At 41.5% G+C, this 20,464-nt stretch overlaps 1 protein-coding gene and 1 long non-coding RNA gene across 11 annotated transcripts in view; one reads left to right on the top strand and one right to left on the bottom strand.

Moving 5' to 3' along the window:
* The window catches only part of Machr-a (muscarinic Acetylcholine Receptor, A-type), a 200,745-nt gene that overhangs the window by 86,220 nt on the left and 94,061 nt on the right, over positions 1 to 20,464 (bottom strand). For 5 of the 10 annotated variants that reach the window (XM_076810385.1, XM_076810387.1, XM_076810389.1 and 2 more), the window contains one exon: positions 14,116 to 14,241. The exons of 2 other annotated variants lie outside the window; for them this stretch is intronic. The gene's annotated coding sequence lies outside the window, so the exon portion shown is untranslated. Of the gene's footprint in view, positions 1 to 6,338; positions 8,007 to 14,115; positions 14,242 to 20,464 lie in introns of those variants that run through there. 3 more of the 10 variants (XM_076810394.1, XM_076810388.1, XM_076810393.1) reach the window with 3 other exon arrangements.
* Positions 16,743 to 17,069, top strand: LOC143368295 (uncharacterized). The gene is made up of 2 exons (XR_013085209.1): positions 16,743 to 16,862; positions 16,938 to 17,069. It is a non-coding gene; the product is annotated as an uncharacterized LOC143368295 (long non-coding RNA).

Here is a 20,464-nt window from a genome sequence, read left to right as displayed (position 1 = left end):
CGACGCGGCAGACCGATGGTCGACTCTATATTATTCAACGTTATCTATGCCAGCTGATCGGTGACTACTTGCGAGGCAGGTACGTCGTTTATCCCGGCCAGGATGACGAAGTGATGAGGGAAGTGCATCGGGGCGTCCCGCAGGGGTTGGTATTGAGGCTGGTCCTGTGGAACGTTGCGTAGAACGCGGCCCTGCGAGCCGAGTTGTCTGCTGGTGTGTTATTGGTCTGGGTTAGGGACACGCTAGTCGCGGCCGCCGCGCTGGCGAAGGTGGAAGAGCTTTGCGGAAATGGCATTGAAGATCGTCGTCGCCGACATAGGGCGCCTCGGGTTAGGTACAATAAGACCAGGGCATAATGGCTGGATGGAACGAAAAAACTTTTTTCAATGATCAAATTCTAATAGTGCAGAAAAGTTGCCTACTTGGTCTGAGAAAACGTGTAAAAAAATTGAGCTCGATTGGATAAGTTGTTCTGTGGGCACCAAAGGCCTTAATTTTCAAAATTTCAGTAAAAAAAAAACTCACGAAAGTTGAACTTTCTTCCGTAGGTGGATTCTATCTTTTTTCTACCCAGGACTATATTTGTTGCGTAAATGAAGCAAGGAAACACCACTGGCTGGTTTCGGAGCAACAGGAATGGCCTATCAGCACTTTAAGGTATAAAAAAATGCAGCTCTTCGCCCACTTTTCTAACGGAACAAGTGGCCCAGAACCCACAATGCGGAGGCAGCTGCACGTCGGGCTCTTTGGTTTTTGTATTTTATATTTTTTGTTGTTTAAATAATTCGTTTGTTTTTTTGCATTTTTTTATTTGCCAGAACGAGAAACTGCGCTTGTTATAGCTTTTATAGCTATGCAAACTTTACAGCAAGAACTGAGACTTCGCTTCAAAATCTGACATCGATTCACAGGACACCAATGTACAACGCGAAGAAAGCATTACGGACAATTGTGACATCAAACACACAAAAGTACTTTTTTGGCAAGTACCGTGACTGTTGTATGGTATTGAAAAGGTAGTTCGGTTCGTCTTTAATATAGCCGTTATAAATGGAGCATCTTTAATAGAGCATCTATCGCTAACCACATCGGGGCATAAACCTTAAGTATATACAACGTACATGCTCTTTCGCACTTCCGGAAAATAAACTCATTTCCATGATGATGTATGAAAGGTGTAAAGTCCGTGTAGGTGCGTTACGCAGAATTTGGCAAGCCTGAGAATTAGCCGAAAGTGGTGACGAAGTACTACGCCGTGCACTTCCGGAAATCAACTTCTCCACAGACGACTATTATAAAATAATCGATTGGTCTTCTGTTCGAATCAAGTCGCCTCCAGTTCTCAACACAGTAACAAATCAGACGCTATCAAAGAAATTGTCGAGCAACTGTTCCTCTGTGTTCCTAGACTGGGAATTTCTTAAGTATCGCTGCCACACTCTTGTAATTGAACACATGGTGAAACTCGTGACCGAAGCATCCTGCCAAATGTGCGACAGCGATGCAAGGGATGGTTTGATTCGTTGTACATTGTTGTTCCGTGAATCAATGCCAAATTTTGAAACGAAGTCTCAGTCCTCGCTGTAAAGTTCTAATAGCTATAACAGCTATAATAAGCGTAGTTTATGACTGCGTTCTGACAAATATAAATATTAAAAAAAAAACAAAAAAACAAAAAATATTTAGAAAAACAAAAAAGTATAAAATACAATAAATAAAAAAACAAAGAGCCCAAAGTGTAACTACCTCCGCGTGGTGGGTTCTGGTCCACTTGTTCTGTTAGGAAAGTGGGCGAAGAGCTGCATTTTTTGATACTTTAAAGCGCCGATACGCCATTCCTATCGTTCCGAAACCAGTCATGGGTGTTTCCGTGCTTCATTTACGCAACAAAAATAGTCCTGTGTAGAAATAAGGTAGAATCCACTAGGGGAAGAAAGTTGAACGTTCTTGAGTTTTTATGTTAAAATTTTGAACATTAAGGCCTATGGTGCGCACAAAATAAATTATCCGATCGAGCTGAATTTTTTTACACGTTTGATTTGGCCAAGAAGGCAACTTTTCCACACTACTAGAATTTGATCATCGGAAAAAAAGTTTTGCGCTCCATCCTGCTGTATAGTTTACACAGTTTGTGGCATGATTCCAGGATCTCGTATATACAACAATTATTGTGGTTAATCCCGATGATGTAGAGTCATAAAATTTAACATGGGGCTTACTTAGGCTTCTATTATTAATAATTCACTATAAAAAAAATGCCACAAATCCAAAAGTGCAGATCTGAAAGGGTTCGTTCACGGAGAGCGTAGGTAGATACTAATAACCACTTTAAATGCGGATATCCTAAAATAAAGTGCAAATTTGTGCAAGATTTTTCGGTTGAGCATATTGTGACTTGTGACCCTACCGACACCCGGTCGTAGCGTCGCAGCACACTTTTCGATGGTCGCTGACGTACCGACTCGTCGTATAACAGAACTTTATCTCCCATTTTGAATTCCACTTCGCGAACTTTTTATCGTAGCCCTTCTTCGCTGTCCCTTTCGTGCTCTGCAATCTTTCTCTCGCGACCTCGTGTGCCGCCCGTAGTCGTTCTCTGCTTTCTTGCGCGTAATCGTCGCAGCTGCAGGTCGGTCTTGGGGAACTTTCAACGCGGTTGGTAGTTCTGCGGTTTTCTTGAAGACTAGCTCGTATCATTCGTCCCACTCTGGTCGTGGTCGGTATAATGACGTAAATATTCCATTAGGGTGGTACGCGGTAATTTGGATTTTATTGATTCGCAATAATTTGCAAACGTTTTTGAACATGTCGCTTAGGAAATTTGTCTCCTGATTCGTGAGTATTTTTTCGGATGACAAATACTTTAGCGACCGTTCGTGCTTCCTAGTTGGGAAGGCCGATCGCCTTACTAAATTTAGTAAGGTGGTCCTGGAACGTCAATATGTATGTATTTCCATGCTCAGTTTCAGGTAAGTGTCCTACGAAGTTCAATGCTGCCTTCTCACAGGGTTCTGGGGGTGTATTCGTGATCTTCATCCGCGCCTTATTTTTCCCGCTTAATTTATTCTAAGCGAACCGTTGGAAGGGCCGAATCGCCGAGACGTTTCACAGTCCCCCTCCTCTCCACCGACCCAAACAACCATCGGCGGCCGCTGGGGCCGTGGGCAAGTCGGGTGGCGGCAGGTGTGCTGTCCCTGGGATTGAGCCTGCACAGGGGCGACAGCTAGGCGGGAGCTTGGTGTACACCATGTAAAAAACACTATGGAAACTCATTTGTACTGGAAACGGTAAACTTCGATGAAGTCAGCGAGTCCTCTCTAGCAGGGAGATCTTAACTTTATGATCTAACCCAGCCCATGTTACATTACCAGTGTTGGGGGAATGTGAAAGGGGAAGGACGATGATTTCTCGATTCTATCCCTATAATCTATAGGTACATTAGACCCATTATTATTGTTATTAATAATGGGTTAGGTCTGAGTTATTATTATCAATAGTAATGGGTCTAATATATACCTTAATAACCCAGACATAACCCATTACTATTAATAATAATAACGGGTCTAATATACCCTACAAGGGAAGCACAGGGTGTGATAGACATCTATTTTGATGAGCCTTGGCGTGATGGATCTATGTAAAAAATAAGTAAATACGTGTCCGAGCGTTTAATCTAATGGGCCTTAATAATAGAGATATGTACATGTAAATTAATAAACACTTCATGGTGGCCATGGGGTTTTAGTGGGTAAAAATCCCACATTACCTTGGCGAAATTTTAGATTTTTTTTAAGAAACTAGCGATTCGAATAATCTGAAATTTGAACCATGTTTATATGCATCTTTGAAGAAGTTGTGTTTTTTATTAATTTTTAATAATAAATATAGGAGTTATGCATGATCGACCAACACGCCGCCATTGTCCGCTGGTGTGCACGATATTTCTGTAACTACTGAACCGGTTACCTTCAAATTTGGTCTGTATATCCAGCAAACATTACCTTATACTTTGATGAACCAGGATACCAATAAGTTATATACTTCTTTGATTACATAAGAAAATTGGCGCAAAATTGTATAGCCAAAGTGAAGGTTTCAAACCTTTCAATTTGAAAACTCTCTACACTGTTGAATTTTTTTTTGTATTTTTTCGGGCACATCAAATTATGGCTACATATGTATACAGTGAAACGCCGTTTCATATTTCTGTTTTAGATTACCAGGAAGCTAAATATCATACACACCAGTGGACGACTTATTTTACGCGGCCTGTTGGTCGATCATGTAGGTATAACTCCTATATTTGTTACTGAAAATTAATAAAAAAAAGCTATTGCTTTCTCAAAGATGCATCAAAATATGGTTTGAATTTCAGATGAATCAAATCGCTAGTTTCTTGCCAAAGAATTTCCAATTTTGCTATGTTTTTAGCCCAAAGAATAGGATTCCCCCTTAAGGATGTATCGGATCTATCATCAAAGCGGTACCAAGTTGATGAAAATGTTGGTGATATTGTTCATTTCAATCTTCCTAATGTGCTCCAAAAATATTAAACGAATTCACTAAACGGTTGCTGAGTTATAACGATCTTAATTTTCAGTGATTTTACACGTACTCTTATGGAACTAGACGATCTTGATAAAACGCGTCGAAAAAATATTAACGCAGAGTACGGAGGGATTCGGCTGCACTGATGGAGGGGGAAACACCTACAGGAGCGGTGGTAATGTGTGCATGAACTGCGCCTGCGTCACTCAGATATATCTTGCGTGCTTCATTATTAAATTAAAAGCTTTAATTCGAAAGAGTGTTAAGAGTGTTTTTTCTTCCACCTTTCGGACAATGGAACGTCATCCTCAATTAAATTATATCGATTACTATCCGTATCACTATCGTTATCACTTATAATATGATTTCTTATTCGTGGCATCGTGACCTGCTCTCATGAACAACTACACAGGAACTGATTCTCACAACATAGAAGCAAGCTAACAAAGTAATCGGCGGACTACAGCTACCGCGGAGCATAAACAGAAGTCGCGCGTTTACTCGTCTGCGACATCGCAGGAAGGGCATTGCGTCGCGCGTTTACTCGTCTGTGGCATCGCACGAACGGCATTACGTCGCGTGGTAACTCGTCTGTGAGTTTATATCAACAGTATTGGCGTCGCGACATAACACGTCCGTGGGAACGAAGCGGTTAAAGAGTCTTGCAGGGTAAGCATGGGCAAACGGCCCTCATGCTGATTCTTGGAGTTGTTATTTTTTAAACAATGCTCCTTGCCTGAAACACCATTATGTAAAGTTTTAGATCGCTACCCCCCTGTTTAAGATTAATACGGGGTTAAACGCCCTTAACGTTATTATTTTTTTTCTCGGTTACTACTTAAGATATTTAAATGAAAAAAAAACGAAAAATAGCTACATACTAACTGCACTTCATATATTCTTCTAAAAATTACAAATCAATTATTAAGGGTAGAAAAAAAAATTAATTTTTTAGGGGTGGTTTATGGAAACAACCCTTTGAGTGACCACCTCCAATAAAATTAAGAATAATGCTCTATTATTGAGTTATTATATATAAAAACCTGAAGATAGTCGAGATGGTGGAACATAGTTAAATAATTTAATGAAGATCAATATATTATAAATAGGTGGGGTTTTGTGACGAGAAAGAGTATTTGTCGCGAGCCTAAGTACGTTTTATTTAAATGCGAATGGAAGAAACGATTGCGGTGCATTTGGGATTTATTGTTTATGTATAGTGTCGGGCAAAGAAGCGAGTCGTGAAGCGTGCGGTTAGAGTAATCAGTGGGAGTTCGAAAATCATAGGTCTGGGTTAAGGGCGTTTACCCCCGTATTATCCTTAAACAGGGGGGTAGCGATCTAAAACTTTACATAATGGCGTTTCAGGCAAGGAGAATTGTTTAAAAAATAACAACTCCAAGAATCGGCATGAGGGCCGTTTGCCCATGCTTACCCTGCTAGACCCTTTGTACAAAGTAGGACAGTGAAGCTGTTCTGGAGATATAAATAATATCACTGGGGAGGCTATAAGATTCGTAAATGACATGGTTGCGACCAGTACAGTCAACTGCCTGAAACGTAGTGCACCAATGTTTTTAACCCTCGTCAGGCGGCATAATTTAACAACGTTAACAGGCGGGAGAGGTATAATTGTATCTTCACACATTTTATTAGAAAATTCTCACTGTTGGTATAATTTGTACCATAAATGGATAACATTTAGTTTCTACACATTGTTTATGTCATGTTTTGTGATATTTTACGAATATTCAGGACTACCTGGTAATTTTGTTTTATTTATCAGTTACCTGTAAATTCTGTGAGCCGCCGCCCTGGACAGCTAGCACCGTTCGGCGAGTACGCTTGGCTCGTCGAATACGCGGCTGAAGACGACGCGACCGTTTTATGATAGGATTGCTAGAAGCGAGGACAAGGTACAAGTCGGCCAGAAGGCGGAAAGACATTCTGTGAACGGTTGCCATCAGGTCCACTTCGTGTTCGTACGAATATAGCTCTTTTTTTAATTTAAGTATTTGTTGAAGATCTGTTGACTCATTTTTCCTGCTCACCCTAGCCATTCCTACAATTCAAAGTAGATTCATCTACTACATAAATCATCATTGCAGGTTGGCATCATATCATGACAAGCCAATAATGTAGTAGTATTTCATAAGGAAAATTATTTACTTGTTTTTATTTCTCCATCTATTTACAGATATACGTGCGACGAAATAAGGGAAACGATTGATGAATCTGATTCGGAATATGAGGAAGAACCATATGTTGCATCTGATAACGAAAACTATGTACCACAAGCGGATGCTTCAACTCAAGAAGAGTCAGACGTGGAACAAGAAATGGTTATAGAGCATGAAGACAAATACGACTCAGACGAAAGTGTTGAGGATGTGACATTTGGACTGCTAAGACTGGGACTCAATGGTGTAGTGATCCACCGCCAAGTGGACAAACCAGATCTCGTAACGTCCTACGACAAAGAGGTGGGCCTGTAGCAATTAGCAATCTGCATACGGCAAAAGGGCTATTCCAGTCAATCATGACTCCAGAGATGTGTGACATCATATTACAAGAAACAAATCGAAAGGCCAAGAGAGTTTGTGAGGTTTACAACAATCAACTAGTACAAAGGTTTCTTGATTGTTCCAAACGGCCACCACAAAGAACATTTGAGCCATTTAGTGAATCTGAACTCGATGCATTTTTGGGCATATTGATTGCTGCTGGTGTGCACAGAGACAATAAAGAGAATCTGGACGATACATGGAATGCTGATGCTCTGCCTCTTATACGTGCAGCCATGTCTCGTGACCGCTTCAAGATAATCCTCAGGTTTATTAGATTTGACAATGAAAATACACATGCAGAACGTGTGAAAACAGATAAAGCTGCTCCAATACGGGACATCTGGGCAATGCTGAACAGTACTTGAGGAGGGCCTACAAGCCACATGTATGTATCACCATCGCCGAGCAATTGTTTCCGTTTAGAGGCCGTACTAAATTTACACAGTATATACCTTCTAAACCGGCCAAATATGGCATAAAAAATTTCTGGGCTTGTGGCGCATCAAACGCTTCCCCGTTAGAAGGTCAGCTTTACCCTGGGAAACCAACAGATAGTCCTCGACAAGTAAACGTTGGTGAACACACAGTATTAGACCTAGTCAGCTCGTACAAAGGCTCTGGAAGAAATGTTACCACCGATAACTTCTTCACAACTATGGAACTAACTAAGGTGTTAAACTCCTGGAACATGACACTAGTTGGTACACTGAGAAAAAACAACAAGTTCCTGCCAAGCAACATGTAGCCTGCCAAAGAAAGGCCTGTAACGTCGACAAACATGATGCAACACTCTGTTCATATGTGCCAAAGAAGAATAAATCAGTTGTGCTTCTATCATCCATGCACATGACAGGAGAAGTTGAAGAGACACAAGCAGTCGCGCCGCAGATAATCCAATACTATAACAAAACCAAGGGCAGAGTCGATGTTATGGATAAAATGTTGGGAGAGTACACGGTGAAACATGATTGACGTCACTGAGTTAGCGTCCTACATCATCGACAAAGAACACAATCCACGGTTCAGGACAAAGGATCAACGAAGAAAGTTCCTGAAAGATCTTGCCAAGCAGCTATGCCTGCCTGCAATTGAAGCTCGTAGTACAAATCGAATGTTGACGAGAAACCATTTTCTTCGAGGTGCAGTAGAAATGGTGCTTGGACGACGCATCGTGACAACATCAGAAGCAGCAGCTGGCCCTCAAGTACCTCATGGTAGTCGTGGAGACTCCCCTGTCGTTGATAGTTGCTATGTCTGCCGAGACCTGAAGCGAAAACAACGCAAGACTAGAAAGTCCTGCGTGGTTTGCATGAAACCCGTTTGCGATGAACATTCCGTAGCAAAGACAACGTGCATTACTTGTGAAGACAATTTATGAAAGTCTATAAAAAAATTACTAAATTTTCCTCTACAACGTAAGTGATTTTTTACATTTTTTACAATAAAATAACATTATTATTACAAAAAATGTATGAAGGTACAATTTTATTGTACCTATGCCGCTGTTATGGATGGAACCCTCGATTTGATCCCCTACAGTTACTCACAAAATTGAGCGTACACATAGGTCGGTAATGAAAATTGACGAAAAAATGAATACAAACACACGTATTCCAAATTGAAAACACAATATATATTTTACTCGTATATTTTACTAAATAATTCGTACAAAAAAATCCAAATAAAATTGACTATTTGTCTATATTTAACAGAAATTATAAAAGTATACGTATTTTAGTGACACAAAATTGAGCGTGCACGTAGGAATTTTCACATTCCGCAGGTCTGTATTGGTTAGATGTTGGTACTATTGAAGAGGAAGTCCCGTGAAATGTATTTCAAAGTACGGTTGTTCAGGAAGTAGCAACAGAAAATTATCTGTTATCCGTAGATTGACGATTATAGTAGCAACATGGCTAATAAGAGGAAGCAGACGGACATTTCAATACGAAATCTTATTGTAAAATTATATTCGCAAGGTAAATCCTTTCGTCAAGTAAGGAAAATAGTCGGCAGAACACATTCTACCGTACAAAAAATTATGAACAAATTTCAGTACGATGGAACAGTCCGAAATACGCCTGGCCAAGGAAGAAAGAAAATATTGTCGAACACTGATGAACGATTCATTTGTCGACAAATTAAAACAAATCCGAGTACAAGTGTGCGGAAGTTAACGTTAGATGTTTTCTCACGTATAAATAAAGACATCTCGGTTGAAGCAGTTCGTAGAACATTAAGAAAAGAGGGATATAATGGCCGAGTCGCACGAAAGAGACCGTATATCTCCAAAGCAAGTAGGCAGAAACGCATAGAATTTGCAAAAACGTTTGTAAATTTTGACGAAAGCTTTTGGGGAAATGTTACATTCTCTGACGAGACTAAAATCAATTTTTTTGGACGGGATGGAAGGAAGCAAATCGTACGGCGACAGCTAAATACTGAGCACCACCATAGAAATACATGTCCAACGTTTAAACACGGAGGAGGATCCGTTATGTTATGGGGATGTATAAGTGCAAATGATACCGGAATTATCGAATACATAGATGGCATAATGGACAAAATTAAGTACTTAAATATCTTAAAAAAGAATCTAATAGGTTCAGCAGAAAAATTAACAATGCCGCGGGTGTATTACTTTCAACAAGATAATGACCCAAAGCATTCATCATATATAGTTCAATTATGGTTGCTGTATAACATCCCAAAGATGCTAAAAACACCTCCCCAGTCACCTGATCTGAATCCCATCGAGAATGTCAGGGGAGAAATAAAATCCAGGATTGCAAATAACAATTTTACGAATATAGAAGATTTCAAACGAAAGTTGAGAGAAGAATGGGAAAAATTCCTCCTTCTTTAATAAAACACCTAATTTATTCTATGCCACGTCGCTTACAAGCCGTAATTGATGGCAGGGGATATGCGACAAAGTATTAATAAATGAAACGATATAGTATCAGTTTGTAAATAGTATTTTAACAAGGTGTACGCTCAATTTTGTGTCACTAAAATACGTGTACTTTTACCATTTTTTGTTAAATATAGACCAATAGTCCATTTTATTTAGAATTTTTTTACGTATTATTTGGTAAAATATACGAATAAAATATATACTGTGTCTTCATTTTCGAATAAGTGTGTTTGTATTCATTTTCCCGCCAATTTTCGTTACCAATCTAGGTGTACGCTCAATTTTCTGAGTAACTGTATCTCGGAAGGGGGTAGAGATATTTTTGTGAAATTTGGCCTATATAATCTAGACTTAAAATTTAGAGATGTCATGAAACTGCAGCCCTCTACGGCTTCTCGAAAAAAAGTTATCGCAATTTAAAAACTCAACAGTTATAATTGTAGCTATGCCGCCTGACGAGGGTTAATAACCCATTGTGAAATCAATTTGAAAGTCTGTTTACAAGGGAACACTGCGAACCCGCAATCACCGATTGCAACGCAACTTTGTGAATTTATAGAGTGACTCAAGACACAAACAATCACATCGTCTTCATTTGTGCCCAATCGTCCTCTAAGGTTGTGAAAATTAACCTCAAAGTCAAATAGGCACTCCCACTTTTTCGCGTACAACTCCTAAATTACCGGAGACAGAAAAAAATGTTTCAAACAGAAATGTGTGTAATGGTGCAATGAACGCTACAAACTTGCGTTAACAAAATTTGGAAAAAAGTTTCTTTTCGTCAGGTATTTTTTTTTAAGCTTTTCAAAATTTTGTTAACGCAAGTTTTCAGCGTTTATTGTACCATTAAAGTTTTGTTTAAAATTTTTTCTGTCTCTTGTACTTTAGGAGTTATACGCGAGAAAGTGGGGGTGTCTATTAAACCTGCAAAATTGCGTTACAATCGCTGATTGCGGGTTCGCAGTGTTCCCTTGTTAGAGAAAGTCTAATTTTATAGAGAAAGCTTCACATGATGTATTTTTGACGGATTTTTAGAAATTCAATCTCGATATTTGAACACTAGGTATTTGTTAATAATTTTCATGTTGCAAAATCAGTTTCCAGAAAGAACTCTTCACGTTGAGCAAGAAGTACCACTGCCCTGAGTTAACGATATGATAATCGCTGTTGATACGTAAAAAGATAGCGTAAGTTGCAGTTAAAATTTTATTCTTTTTTCTATCAATAATCGGTTGATTTAGAGGCCACGATTTGGGCAACCTATGATCACCAATTCTCGGAAAAACGGTGACACATATCTGTACCATGAAGCGTTATTTATGTTTATATAAATACAAGAAAATATTGTTGACACCCATTAAAAACAATACATCTAAAAGTTACAACAATTGTAAGAAAGACACTTAGCGTCAACGTGTTCTCTAGTGGAGTTGGGGACGGATAGTCCCATGTCGTGAGGCCCACTCTGTTCTGCCTTCGAGGATTTTATGACTGAGACTTCGTGCGACTGCGTGTAACCTTGAAAGGGGGTTCATGAGACTAAACAGTCCTGGCGATAGGTGATGGCCGATGACCACATTCATTCTCCCAGCTATTGGGTGTCGTAGGATTGGTTGCTTAAATGAAAGGAAAGAGGGAGTACCTAGAGATGGCAAGTGGCTCGCCGCCGGCGGCGTATTGCCAAAAAATAGGGACTCTGTCCTTAAGGATTTGGCTACAGAGTGGGGAAGACGATAGTGTGGTGAACCACACGGCATTTACCGCAGAACATTTATAAAGTTAGACTTTTCCTTTTTAAAAATGTTGCTACCATACCATTGCGGGCACTGTGTATAGGGGTATTCATGGCCTGCTGGTGCTCGTATATGAAGTTAGAAGACGATCGATCGGAAGAGACAGACCCAAGTCATTATCGATTTGCTGTCAGCCGTATGCGGGGCAAGAAGGGAAAATTTAGTTACTTAAGAAAAAGATGTTTATTTCAGTTTTTGATCCCTTTGATCTCAGTTTTGTTGCTTAAATTTGAAGATGAATATATATTGATTCTAAAAATGCTTTAATAAATGTTACAAAAAGAATATATTTGATTTTCTCTACGTTTCTTCTTAGCGTTACCGCATTGCCCCACATTCCCTCTTTTCCGTTTTTTTTTGTGGAATCCAGCAACATATGCCAATACAAATAAAAATATAAACTTCCATATGGTCTATTAAATCTGTCCTTCCTGATGAAAACCAGTTCAAATTTGACGTTAGTTAGGCTGGTTTTATTTGTATATGATTTGAACCACTTCTAAATTCTATAGACAAATTACACCGTCAGGATTAAATCAAAATTGCCCGAATAAGGTTGAATTTAGACTCATTTGCATCGGGAGAATCTCGCCATAATATCCATTGACAATACTTTCACGAAGATCTAATCGGGAATATAGTGATTACAATTATCATTACACAATAACTCATCGGAGGCGCGGTTATTGCTTTAGCTCTTGCTCTTCCACAAAATATAAATCGATCAAGAAATACCTGCCAGAAAATTTCAATCTGAATGCATGCGGAAGCTGGGTATAGGATTGAAGTTTCTCGGCGTGAAAGCACGTCGACGCCACTCGAAGTGTTAAAATATGAAATAAACATGATAATATAAGACTGCCTCAATAAATGTCAAATATTTTACTTCAGCTGGAATAATGCAGCCCTAGGCTGTACTTCCCATAGGCACCGGTGGCCGATCGAGATGAAACTTGGTGGGCATTACGAGGCAGTGATGCCAGAATCGTGGGACGTGGGACAAATGCTTACCCCCACTATGACCTACCGTCGACCCCCACTTTCTTCCCATCGCACTGCACACAAGCATATCCCTACTCCTGTCCATATGAGCTGTCTGTTGGGGCTGCCGAGCACACGGACAGGAGTAGGGATATGCTTATGTGCAGTGCGATAGGAAGAAAGTAGGGGACGCGACGGTAGGCCACAGTGGGAGACGACGGTAGGTCATAGTAGGGGTAAGCATTTGTCCCACGTCCCACAATTCTGGCATCACTGTTACGAGGTATGTGGAAAGACCTCAAATATAAAATTTTAGCTTCGGCAATTAATGCGTTCAAAAGATACAGGGGTAATTTGGCATAAAAGGGTGTATCTTACCGATATTTGTTTAATCACTGTACCACGGTCCTCCCTCTTAACAGTATTTCTGTTGACTTATTCCGAGACAACGCATTCCACTTTCCACATTGTCCCGGGTATTAGTATTGGTTGGGTCTAGATTAGTAAAGCATGGCAGCGAACCAATATGAGTTTGAAGATTTTAATAACGAGAATGTGGTTACAAGCATCGCGCGGCAGCGTGCAACAATTACTGTGTCCTTTCTGTCTTCGTCGAAAACCAACATAAATGTTACACGCCGTCATGCGATGTAACGATCGCAGTGAATAAGGCGGCCTCCCCTAAAGTAACTGTATCTTCCAAATGCGTGAATTCCCGAAGCTACAATTTTATATTTGGGGTTCTCTCACATTCTTCAAAACACCCCTGACATTTCATCTCGATCGGCGACCGGTGCCTTTCAGAATAATATCCCAGCCCTAGACTAGCATACCGTTTTATTAATGCTAAATAATTCTGATCTCATGGTTCATTTACACTACAAGGAAACGTTGGAGACCTAATTTTAATGTTCATTGACAAAAGAAACTTTTTTTATTTATTTTAAGATTTAGAGGTTCATACCATATAGAATTAATGGAAAGCCAAATAGAATATGGATGTGCTTCTTTTGAAAAGTTTAATAGAAAAAAATCGTATTTCTTTAATTATTTTTCTTTTAAAGAGGAACAAGTTATTGCTTATTATCTGATTATTTACCAAACACTCTTTGCGATGGGCTGTGTTTAAAATCAAATAAATACTGTTGTTTGTAAAATTTCAGTCATATCTTCTAGTATGATTAATGTGAAGCGTCAAATCAATTGCGATTAATACATAACTAATGTCTGTGAATCGAAAAAGAAAACGAATTGAATGGGCAAATTGATTCTAATTTATACCACTTAAATAATTTAGAATAATTCATACCATTATTCGGGCTATCGATGTCACCATCTATGCGGACATGCCCTGGAATGAGCAAGCAAGCATACTTAAGCACACTGCAATGTACAGCCGAACGGAGGGAAATCATTTTGAACATTTACGTGGATCCTGTAAAATTTTAAATAACGAAATTCAGAATATAATCTGGGAACCAGCAATATATACAAGGTGGTCGGTAATAGTTAGTACAAAATGAAATGGGGGATTCTATGTAACAAAATAAGATGAAAATCAAGAGTGAGGCGACTCGTTCGTCAAATCGTGGCGGCTCTTTCGCAGATTCCAGCTGCGGGGGTCAAACATACCGTTGCGCGATAAAGCATCGTGTGAAAATGTCTTCGACGCTTCCTCGCCCTGCGTTGGACTTTTCCTTTAACCTACGCGTGGACGGGCCGAGCGTGACCCGGGCAGTCGCACAGAGGTCCGAGTCGCTGAAAACGTGATAAAAAATCCTTACGTTCATATTTAACCAGTTATCATTATGGAGATGGTCATTTGGGGGGGGGGGGCGCAGAATCTGATTTCGAGGTCAAAAGTGTGGCCCAAAAATAGCCCCTTTTTGGTACCACGATTTTGGAATTGAATTTTACGCGAAACGATACCTTATAATGAGACATCAATCACGCGAAATTTTCAAGTTGCGGTGACAATTAGTTTCTGAGACATGGGAGGTCAAAGAAGTGAAAATTCGTTAACGCGTCAGCCCATACGCTTCGATGTAGGGACTTTTATGTCAGTACAGATAATTTAAACAATTATTTCCAGGGGTTTTGCTGACTGCTAACAACGAATTTGAGCTTAGATTTTTAAAATTCACGAGAAAAAAAAAATAAAAGTCCAGAAATACAAATAACTGTGTAGTGGGTGATTTTATTAATGTCGTCCACCATATTGAATCGGCCATTGTGACTTTTGCTGACTGCTAACAATGAATTTGAACTTAGATTTTCAAAATTCACAATGGCCGATTTAACATGGTGGAAGATATATTTAAAAAAGCACCCACTACGCAGACATTTATATTTCCTGATTTTTTTTTTCGTGAATTTCGAAAATCTAAGTTCCAATTCGTTGTCAGCAGTCAGCAAAACCCCTGGAAATAATTGTTTAAATTATCGGACTGACATAGAAGTTCGTACATCGAAGCGTATGGGTTGTCGCGTTAACGAATCTTCACTTCATTGACCTTCATATCTCAGAAACTAATTGTCACCTCAATTCGAAATTTTTTTGTGATTGATGTCTCATCATAAGGTATCATTTGGCACAAAATTCCGTTCCAAAATCGTGGGACCAAAAAGAGGCTAAAAAAGGCTTCATTTTTGGGTCACTCTTTATATTTCTGCCCCTTACAAGGCTTAGTTTCAATCTAATACCAATTTTGACCTCGAAATCAGATTCTGCGACCGCACAAAATCCGCCGAATGGCTATTTACATAATGATAAATGGTGAAATGTAAACGAAACGATTTTTCCTCACGTTTTAGGCGACTCGGACCAGTGCGAGTCAGTCGACATCAGGCGAGAGAACCGAATCATTCGATACCGATGCTACGTCTCTCTCGCGTACAAATAAATACTTATGAACTGAATTGAATCTCGTCTGAGGCTCCACGTATAGTGCAGGAGCGTTCTCTACCGCGACACGTGTCGTGCAATGATTCGCACTGATTGCAATAGGTTTGAATGTTTGAAATGTTGCCTTTGATGATCACACTTACGCCACACTAACAATATAATTAGTTTAATGATACATTGACTATGGTAAATTTGTAATCTGATAGCTGATCCCGTGATCTTATGTAGAACTAGCGAGAACATGCACGTTGCGATTTAATTGTGTAAAAACCCAGAAGGCAGGAGCGCGGTGTGTACACCTCGACGCTCGGATGACGAGAGAGCGAACGTGAACGCTCGCATGATGTTCGCATTACGCGAAGTACATAGATGGGCAACCGCTTCGAGCGGTGCGTGTAGCGCCATTTCGGTGAAACTTCGATTTTGAGGCCGTGGCCGTTTAAATACAGAACAACTTATCACTAGTAATTTCGTTATTCACTCTACCAAATAGGCAACTCCATAAAGAGTAAAGAAATTGTGTTGAAGCTTTCTTTTTCTAAAATTCGTAATGTTTGAAAATTCAAGACACGAATGACTGAAGAACGGCAATTCATGTAATCAGCGGCGCGCGTTGCGTAGGTCAGTAGGGTCTCGTATAATCGCCGTTGAAAAGCGACGTATTTATCACTACTGTGCATTGCTGAGAAGGTGATAAGAGGAAAGAATGCGGGTCTAATTGATAATATCCCCACATGCCAACTTGTCTCTAGCAGAGTCGTAGAGATAAGGATCGTTTATTGTTATTGTTAGCCGATGCAATAACGTCAACAAATCGGATCGTGTAGCATCACGTGGTGTGAGTGAAGTACCCCTCTTACTCTGTGCTGTCCCGCTGGACATCTTCTCATCAACTTCTCATAGTAGAAACCTCTACGAGGTAATCTGCTACCCATACTATCCATGACTCTTTGTATTCTGCTGACGCACATTGGTGAGAAGTAGAGCTGTTTCGAGACTCGAAACAACCGAGCCGAGCCAAGACTCGAACGGTTTCGGGTAGCTCGATTTTTCGAGCAGCTCGAATGTGTTTCAGGTAGCTCCATTTTTTCGAGCAGCACGAACGTGTTTCGGATACCTCGATTTTTTCGAGCAGCTCGAATATGTTTCGGGTAGCTCGGTTTTTCTTTAGCAGCTCGTATATTTCGGGTAACTCGAATGTTTCGAGCCACCCGAATGTATTTTAGGTAGTCGACTGTATGGTGCAGTGTGATAGCTTGGTGTAGCTGGAATGTTTTGTAGGCGCCGAATATAAATTAAATTACATGTATAATATGACATGTATAGATATGAAAACCATATGAAGTAATACAAACCTTGTCTGCGAATATTTTAACAGCACATTGGATGCGGGGGCCATTTTGACCCATAATTTAATTCGTATACACCTCGGAATAAGCTCCTAAATATGCTTTCAATGAAATAGTTTAATATCACAAACCATTTAAATTCATCGGACAGGTCAATATAATCTATTGTTCGTACAGAAATAAATGATTTTAACACACATAAGAAATTACCTTTAATATCCATACACCATTGGGACCCTCCAAAATATCAAACTACACGTGTTACTTATTACTAGTACTACCTCTTGAAAAAGGCAAGCATGTTATATGCTAATAAGATGAATACCTTATTTAGGAGCTTATCCCGAGGTGTATACGAATTAAATTATGGGTCAAACAGGACCCCGCATTCAATGTGTTGTTTAAAATATTCGCAGGCAAGGGTTGTATTACTTCATATGGTTTTCATATCTATACATTTCATATTATACATCTAATTTAATTTATATTCGGTGCCTACAAAACGTTCCAGCTACACCAAGCTATCACACTCCACCATACAGTCGACTACCTAAAATATATTCGGGCGGCTCGAAACATTCGAGTTCCCCGAAATATACGAGCTGCTCGAAAAAAACCGAGCTACCCGAAACATTCGGGTTACCCGAAACCGTTCGAGTTGCGGCTCAGCTCGAAAAACCGAGTATTGCTCGGTGCGAACTTCAAGCTACTCGAATGTTTCGAGTCTCGAAACAGCTCTAGCGAGAACCATATTTCTAACGCGAAAACAGTTCAAAAGAAAAAGTCATCATTTATTACATTAGAGTATTTATTAGGATTAGAAAGACCTTACACAATACTGGAAATCAGAAAACATTTCAAGGAATAGCGGTCGGCGAATACGTGAGATCCAGGTACAGTATTTACTCGCTAGGAGCTCGTGGCTTCGGACCAACGCGCTCCGAAGCGATAAGCATCTAACGCAGAAGGGGCAGGATTCAGACCGGTCGTTTCTTCTATCTTTCTTGCCGGAAGCGATAGCGAGATGGAACAAGAGCGAGTCTAAACGCGCATGCTTGTCGCGCACGTAAAGGACGGAGTATCAGGCGTCCGAAAGACGGAGTGAAACAAAGTATCAACGCATTGTCTGCCTCTTACCGTCCCTTGCCCGCTTTCAGTCCCACTGACTCGCTCTCGTTCCACCACGATCTCGCCATCGCAGGACCGGAATGAGCCAGAAGTAGTGGAGATAGCGCTGACCTCCTAACGTGTACGCCAAACTGAGCTTTTAGCGAAGAAACACTGTATATTACCGCACGCCCCCGACTTTGGGTACGCGTACTGATCAAATGTTTTCAGTCTTTAGCGGTGTACAGTTGTGATTCCCAAGTATTTTTCAGTTTTTGTAATTTTTCTGTGATGGCCTTTCTTTGTTCAGGCATGTAACATGTTCTATTATTTTTTTACACATTTCACAGATAAATTTTTTATGTACCTTCCATCGATTTGTTACCAGTCGACTCTTTGCCTGGGACTCAGTCGCGTGAGTCAGGGTTCAGAATGAAAGAGTCGATTCGTTTTTGACGAAGTATCGTCACATCCGAGAGATCCTGCGGCAAGTATGGTCCACAAGTCGGCCGCGGGGCGGATACGTACGCCGGGCCGCTCTCGTATGCGAAAGTGCGTACAGGAGTGCGTCGCAACAGGGCCTGGGGCACGCACCGGACGCGGTGCGGCCGCGCGCGGCCCACCGCGCTCGCCGGCGAACATGCGACGGGGCTAGCATATAACGACACCGGTAATCCCGAATAGACAGCTCTCTCGAGTACTGATCCGCTTCTCCTGCCAGTCGCCGTAGAAAACCGAGACGTACACTCTTTTACTTTGTATCCGAGATGTGCCAGTGTGGACCTTAGTCATGGCTGCACCGTTACCAGCCTTGTTTCCGATTTAGGCCGAGAGGAATCTTGCGCCTTTACCTTTACCCGAGCCTACTCTGCGTCCGTAGGCCGGAGACCACGTTGCAACGGGCCTCTTATTGCCCCCCCCCCCCCCCCCGCCGGTGGACGCGCTAACATTCTACATCCTAGGGCAGCCATTTGACTCCGTCCTTTGATCCTGTAGATCAGGCCTGCCCTTTACGGTGAAAATACCTCCTGAAGTTTTAGGACCCGGGCAACAGCCGAGCGCGGGACTGTTCCGTTTCTAACCACAGCATGACCTGCGAGAGAACTGCATGAGTGTGCGGCCGTCCATGCAGGCTCGTATATGGACGCACACTCGTGCAGTTCTCTCACAGCTCTCGCAACGGGTACCATTGGAACAGTCCCGCGCTCGGCTGTTGCCCGGGTCTCAGAACTTCAGGAGGTATTTGCACCGTAAAGGGCTGGCAAACGCGCTACCGCGACCATTCATAGCGCGTCCGCCGAACCACCAGGCAACCGTGTCCCGGACTTTGTAAACAGCAGGAAAAAATGTTGCTATTGTTACCACAAACCACGCTCGTTCATTCCACAGACCCTGACACCCGACTAAGTCGGCACATATCCCTTCTCCGTCCCACCGACGACCATCTTATACCGGAGGCGGTGACACGTTATCAGGGTTCGGAGCGATTAATTGCAGTGTTGAAGGGGGAAGCACCTACAGGAGTGGTCGTAATGTGTGCGTGAACTGACGCCAGCGCCAAGCCAGCCAAGTGGCGTCAACGCGAAGTTAACCACGGCCAACCAGCCTCGCTGGGAAATAGATATATTGTGGACGCTGCGATAATCGCGGAGCCCGGTCAACATACAGCCACTCCACGGAGTCAGCACCCAGCCACCTCGTTTCGACGACGGTTTCGGAATCACGAAGATCGTGCAACCCTGTCAACGCCCAGGCCCTCTACGACTTGATCGCACCGTTCCTCTTTCGGCACTGTAAAACACGGTCAACACCCAACCACTTTACTGTGTCTCGTGTGAAGACTGCTTCATCTCCACCAGGAACGAACTGTCGATCACTGATCGCCGCGGAACCTATATGGCTGCACTCACTATTTCCAGTGGCGAGAAAATACGCGCTCTAGCGGTGGCGCGAGAACTAAGTGCCGATCATTTCCATGACGAGAGAGCGGCTCGCGGGCGGCACCTCCTAGGGCCCGCCCGGGAACCGGTGTGTCGCGAGACGCTTCGTCACAAAATTGTTGAAATTCTTCTCATATTTTCTGGTATCAGAAACTTCTGTTGCAGATGCTGTGCTACCGCGTCAACGTGTTTACGAATGGAATTGCGGACGGATGGCCCCACGCTGTTCTGCCTTCGACAGTTTTATGACTAGGACTTAGGGTGTGTGTAACTTTGAATGAGGTTGCATAACACTAATTAGTCCTGACGTCCGGCGATGGCTGGTGACGACGTTGGGTCTTCCAGCTATCGGGTGCC

The sequence above is a fragment of the Andrena cerasifolii genome, chromosome 4 (genome assembly GCF_050908995.1).
Source record: "Andrena cerasifolii isolate SP2316 chromosome 4, iyAndCera1_principal, whole genome shotgun sequence".
Taxonomy (NCBI): Eukaryota; Metazoa; Arthropoda; class Insecta; order Hymenoptera; family Andrenidae; genus Andrena; species Andrena cerasifolii.
This window is presented reverse-complemented; position numbering and strand designations above follow the sequence as displayed.